The sequence below is a fragment of the Populus alba genome, chromosome 19, assembly GCF_005239225.2.
Source record: "Populus alba chromosome 19, ASM523922v2, whole genome shotgun sequence".
Taxonomy (NCBI): domain Eukaryota; kingdom Viridiplantae; phylum Streptophyta; class Magnoliopsida; order Malpighiales; family Salicaceae; genus Populus; species Populus alba.
This window is the reverse complement of record NC_133302.1, coordinates 17,228,581-17,235,744: the sequence shown is the minus strand read 5'-3', so window position 1 is coordinate 17,235,744 and position 7,164 is coordinate 17,228,581.

Below are 7,164 nucleotides of genomic sequence, written 5' to 3'. Positions count from 1 at the left end.
AACATTTAGCTAAGCAAAAAGCCAGTCAACACAGTATCTAACCATTTAACATGATATACCATTACCATTTTAGAGTAAAGCAGCTCGAATAAGGAGACTATCAAGAATCAAGCTAGTAATAGTAGAGCTTGATGTCCTCGCCAAATCCCTGAAAGTTTTTTCTTGAACGTGGGCATCCCATTTATTAAACTGTGAGGCTGTATGCTTTATAAAATTCTGGCCCAAACAGCTTTATCATTGCTTCCTAATTTCCAAATCACTTGAAGAGGAGAGCTTTGTTCTTTTGCCTGAAAATTATTGCCCAACGCCTAGACCACCCATTTTCTTTTCTTTTGTCATGTTTTATCCCAAGGCAAGCCGATGAATTTTCTTGTTATCAACACTCCAACCCCACAAAAACGCAGCCTGCATGGATGTGATCTCTTGCGAGCCACGTGTTCTTTGGAATGCAGAAAATAGACATGTATAGAGAGGAATGCAAGATTACACTTTTAATCAAATCTGTTCTCCCCGCCAGGGGATGAATAACCGCCCCTTCCAAAGAGTCAGTCGTCCTCTAATTTGAGAGAGAAACGGTTCCATGTGGAAATCCTTTTGGGATTAGCACCCTAGAGGGAAGCCCCAAGTATTTGATAGGGAGAGTTATCACATCTACACTTGGGAACACCAGAATCCCTTCGCATATATCTTCATTCCCACCCCACCCCCACCAACTACTCTTATGGAAGTTAACAGTAAGCCCTGAGCATAAGCTAAACCAACGTAACATTCTCTTGCGTATTTAGCAAACATTTGAAGATCATTTGGAAAAGAGAAGAAGTGTCATCTGCAAATTGCTAGATGAGAATATATGTTTGTTCCTGCAGATTCCAACACCATTACAACACCTATTTTTCAGGGCTCCTGCTGATGAGAACTGATATAGCCTTCAGCTTGCCAAAAAAAGAGGAAAAGGGAGAGGGGATCCCCCTGCCCGCCAGACCACAAGATGACTGTAAACTCAGAAGAAGGGGACACCAATTGATTAAAACAGTAGTCTTGCAAGGAGAGACACAAGCCTAATCCATTTCCTCCAACGAGCACCAAATTCATGTAACCCAATTAACATCATTAAGATAGGACCAAGACACAGTATCAAAAGCTTTTCTGAAATCAAGTTATTGAGAAGGAACCCTTGACAGCTTCGAGATTTTCATGGAATCTAGCATTCATTAGCAATAAGGACTGAGTCCAGAATATTTCTGCAGCAATGAAAGCGACTGGGAGGCGACTAACCACCTCTGCATAATCTTTTTTTGCTTTTTTTTTTAAGGTTTTTTTTCTAGTGGCGAGAACTTAAGCAATTAATTTATATTAGCCATTTAAAAAACTAATAGCTAAGTCATTAAAAGAGGAGCTGCCGGTAACTTGGAATTAAATCAATATAGTAGTGTTAATACCTTTAGGAAAGGTTAGCCCTCTCCTGAAGAATTTCAAGAACCATTGTAAACAAAGTCAGTTGCATTAGCTTCCCAGAATTTCTTATAAAAAATGAAGTTGAAAATACCCATCAGGACCTGGGGCTTTTTTTTAGAGCCTTCACTAGAATATGGCCAGCTTGCACCTCTTTCTATAGTAACCTCTCTTTTCAAGCCAGGCGGATGCAGAGAAGATCCCTGATGTGGCCACCCAATGTCCAACAGCTTGATAACCGGTGACAGTTTGCCTACTGGATCTACTGCTAGATATATAGTGGAGCCAGTCCGCTGTATGGTCTTGGTTTTCACTGTAGCTCATAAAGCCTGGCACATGCCCACCGTGGGTTCTTGTAATAAAGATTCAGAGTAGATGTTTGAGAAAATATGCTTTTGGCTCCTTCTTTGATTTCATTTCTGACTGCGAGAGAATCTTCTCGTTGTATTGTGGAGCTGGAATATTGTTTTTTTGCAACCCCGTAACTTTTGCTGAAATGTGAAAGAAATCGAGTGTTTCTGATCCCCCAGCTTGAACCAGGACTGTCTGCCTTTTGTCTCCATATGGATTCAACATATCTACAGAGTTTCCATCTGCATTTCCTTTTAGACTCATTATGCCAGTGTGTCGATCTGACTCGGAAGTCAGAAATCTTGCCACTTTCAGCCTGAGTCATCAAGGAGCCGAATAGAAGACTGGGATATTTGTAGAGCCCAGTCTTTGATTCCAAACACAGTTTATCACTGGCCGTGCTATCAGTTCGTAGAAGCGCACTAATTCGTCTTTTATCACCTGAAAGTCACTAGCTGGAGTATCTATGTGCACAATTTTCCTGTCCAGAAGGCCTTTAGAGTGTTTTCTGAAAGATTGGGGCCATGAGCCAACAATCTAACCATTATGAATGGGCTTCCATTTCCCAGTTAACTTGTTCCTTTACCAACATGATCCAGGGATCTATGACCGCATGTGTTGTCGGCAATCGGTGTCTTGGCGGCCAATGTCTGAGAGGACCATTGATCCAGTCTAACAGCTTCAATAGAACTAAAGTTGAAGATAGGCATTGTTGTGTGAGCAAAGGCTCTATCGAAGCCTACTCATAGAACACCTCTAAACCAGGTAAAACGATGATTCACCATCGGGTATTCTACCAATTCCCACAACCATCAATAAAAGTTTGGAATTCGGCATCTAGGCCTCTCTTGTCGTAGCAGACCACGCTTCCTATGCTGCTGGCATAACGTCTCATTAAAGTTCACCTACTAAAACCAAGGGTAGTCTGAAAATTGCATGTTTAAGATTCAGTAAGTTCGGAGACCAGGAGGCTTTGCTCTTTCATGCTCTAGAGCCAGCTCCATAATATCCTGAGTTAATCACGCACTCAGAGAAGCCGATCATCACACAAATGCAGCCAAATAGCTAATCCACTCCCAACTTTCTATGAAGGTCCACCCTGAAAAGAACTCGTCCTCATCCCCACATGGCTAACAACCACCAGATCTACCACTGAGGCGCACTTCACTATGCTGATATACCATTTAATATTACGGCTCGCCCAGCCACAGACTACTAAGACCGAAGGCAGTCCGAGCATGAAAAGTTTAGTCAATAAATTAAACACATACAATAACATTAAGATCTTTTAATGAGTTGTATTTGTTAATGGCCTTCCTTTTAGAGCTAGATTCCCAAACGCCGCATCACATTCCAGGCTAAGAATCATTAAAAGGCATCATAAAACCCAATGCACAAATGCATAATAGGCCCTACTGGGACATACTGTCCCAAGTTGCCTGCTTCTGCGTTTCCAATGGCCCTCTGTTTATCATTGACGTTCAATACTCTCTCAGTTGTTGCCTATTCCAATACCCAATTGCTGGCCAATTCTTTCATAGCCCCAACCTCATCACAAGCTAGGTAGGAATGGTCTGGTTGTGTGGCTGAGAATAGTTGGAGTCTTTGGATTTTGACAGCTCTGATGCAAGAGTCGATTGCGTTCTTCATTTCCAGCACTACTACGCTTGCGAAATCAGTTGAAAATGACTGCCTATCCTATGACCCTCGTAACATTTGATGGTACCAATCTTGTTTTACCATTTCTAAGAGTCATGCCTGCGGCCTAGTTTTGTATGTAGGACCAGCTCTTGCTGATGCTTCTTTCCATGGCAGACATGTTATATGTTTCTTCTTCTCCCTATCTGCAGAGGAATATTAGGAATCGTAGGCGGTAAATGTCTGCCATTTCCCTCCTTGCAAGTCATTATCTATGGATCATGTATATTTCATCCAGGCATTTCTGGGTAAATTAAACCTGAGCTTCAAAACCGTGGTCTTCCCTTTTCTTTCTCTACCTCACATCTGCTAAAACACCTCCATCATAATCATTTGTTGACATATGCTAGGTCCGATAGAGGATAGGACTTGTTTGCAGACATATTTATGGTTTGCTCCTTTGTAGCCACAAATCTCTAAATCACTTAGGGTGATGAAGCTTACCTTCCAGCTCAGAGTCAACTTTGATTAACCCCAATGGAGTAAGAATGGCGAGGCAATCCGTGATGGCAGGCCTCATATTTTAATCTCCAGAGATGTTAATTTCCACTCTTTCTCCTTATCTATCGTGAGAGTTAACTGTCCATTAATGAAACCATTGGGTGGCTTTGCCTCCAGGATTGTTAACCCCTTATATAGTTCCTCTCACTAACAGAAGTCAAGTCATACCCCAGAACCTTACAGTCTCCCCCAACTAGTCGTTTAAGCATATCCACTATTCCAAAGCTACAATGGAGAGGACCAGTTAGAGATAAGTATCAACACTGAGTAACAAAATATCAGAGCCTTTCGTCGGATGCACCAGAGTCTTAAGTCTTCAATATATTGTCCCCAAAATTCCTTCTTCTTTCATCTGCCACAAGTTGTGTCATATCTGTTGTGTTTTGAAGGTCAGAGGATTGTTTTTGAATGCCCCTAGAACCGAAGCCTTCCATGTTAGTGCAAGGTCAGTCAACATCTTTCATTTTTAATCTTAGATTAATTCCGTGACCATTTGAAATAAGCCACCAGACTACGACGCAGCCATTCACGTATCTTCCTCACTTGTTTGGTATGTGACATTCCTTACTGGTTTTCGTCGTTTACCACCTCTTTGAGACTCGCCAATCCGCTATACCGCGTTGCTTTATTGGAACTTTGATGGATGAAAACCTGTGTTGGCACATGGGTTGTCCTTCTGTTTTACAAAGCTGGCGTGATACTTTGGCAATGTTAACTACGAAGTTGTAAGACGCAGACTATATTTGTTACAGCTTCTCTAGTGATAATGTGTTCAGGGTCGGCTGCAGAGATTAGAAGCCAGACCTCCTTTCCCAGAATTTGTTGAGCCTTTTTTGACGACAAAAGAGCTCTACTGTGATTATTGCCATATTCTTTGAAGAATTCCGCTTCCATAAGCTCTGTTGAAGGTAGAGCCATTGGGCGGAAACATCAAAATAAAGGTTTTAGCCGCGCTATTCTGGATGATCATAGTTTTGTGTTTACAAAACCCTGGTTTGGCGTCACTAAAACAAGACTTCTGCTCATGAGAGGGATCTTGTTGTTAGCATTAGCCATCATTTTAGCTCATTATGCTATTTGCTGTGTGGTTAAACAAAAAATGACAGTGTCAAAGCGTAAGAAAAGCCTATAGGTCCTTCTTCCTCCACTTACGTCTCCGACATGGCGGCGATGTGTAGACATCCCCATTGAATCTTTGTCACCATCTTTCTTCAGTTTTGCTTTGGTCAAAGAACTGGATCGTCAATATTTCTTCTTTTATGCCGTTTTGTATAGTAAAGCACAACGCCTTCATAATCTTCATTACACCTAGCTCTGTTTTGCAATCCCATTTCAATGTCTGTTTGCTGGTCTAGACACTATATGTATACCTAAACATAATTTTATTAGAATTTTTTTTAAAAAAAAAAAACACTGACCTAAAGATACTTGCTATCCCTCTATATTACGTACATCATATATATATGTCATGAAAGACGTGTTGAGGTATATCAGCTTTAGAGTATAGACAAAAACCTACTCTAATAACTTTGCATCGCATCAGCTATACAACACTATTATATATATATTACTATTGTCATATAATATAATATATACTGTTACATTGACCGCGCTATGCGCGAGTTAAATTTTTTTTTTTTTTTGCCATAAAAATATAAAAAAAAATTAGATTCTAAAAGTTTTAGGTTTTTTCTGCAAGTGTATATCCTAAGAGTCTTGGTTTTGCTGAACGTCTTGACCCTAGATATAATATTTAAAATGATTAATAATAACATGTAAATTGCAATGACCCAAGTTTAAAGGTCTGGTAATAGCCTTGGTGTTGGTCTGGCTGCGAAGACCATGTCATTAAAAGTGTGATAATTAAATAGATTAATTAAAGAAAAAAATCAATAGAAAGAAAAAAAACTAACTGAAGAAAAAAGAAAAAAAATTCTGAATTAACTGCGGTAAAAACCTCTAACCAGGGTTTAACCGTCAAACTTGAATTCGTGTCGTTTGAAAGTTTGATAACTAAATAGAAAAAAAAATTTGACGGGTTACCCAAAATTAACTGGGTAACCATGTCAAACCCAGGATCTGTGTCATGAAAGTTTGATAACTTAAAAATAGAAAAAAATTGAAACAGTAACAACTAAAGTTAAATGAAAAAAAAAATAATCGAAAAGGAAAAAAAAAAACAAAAACAAACCCAAAAAAGCATTAACCTTTTACTGGGTTAACCCCTTTAATCAAGGTTTTAACCCGTAACCTTGGATTCGTGGTCTTGCAAAGTGTGACTAACTAAACTTAGAAAAAAAAAAATTGACGGGGTTAACCATTAATTAACTTGAGCTAACCCATCAAAATCCGGGACCGTATCATGAACAGTTTAATAATTTAAATAAATAAAAAAGATGAAACATTAATAAAAAAAAATAAAAAAAAAAACAGCTAATTAGTAGTGAAACTGTTTCATAAAAGGATGGCGAAACTACAGTGCTTTCCGCGTCTTTGTATTGTTAATAATATTTCGAAAAGACTTTGAATTATAGAGTTGCTTCACAACTCAATTAGAACCAAACATACAATAAAGGACTAAGTTATAATGTGAGTTTGATTATATTGAGTCCAATGCATGATAATAATTATAACTAAGGCTAAACCATAAGCACTTAAATATGCTTAAAGTATATGTCATTCTTTTAGAGTGCTAAAAATTAGAAATCAGATATTAAAAATTGACAAGGGCGAAGAAAATGTGCTTCACATCAAGGTAAACAGTATCATAATAAATATGCGTAGATAACAAATAATAGTATTTTTGTTAGCATATTTTAATGATTAATTTAATTTCATCATTGCAGCAGACAGGATTTTTCGCATTCAACCTTCCAGCTTTTCCCTCATCGAGTTACTACTTAACAACAATCTAAATGTCTGTTTACAAGACCCGAACAGAACTTCCAGAAATTGGATTGAATAAGGACTTGACCAGCCTCGGCTCCAATTGAAGGACACACTTTTTTTTATTATTATTAAATGTTAGTATTCGTCAATTGTATTTACCTCGATTAATCTTATGGATCTTTGAAATTATACGATCATATAAGCCTTTAAATGACCTGGATTTTATGGAACCCAGAACTATAACTTCTAAAAATAAATATTAAAAATCTGGCC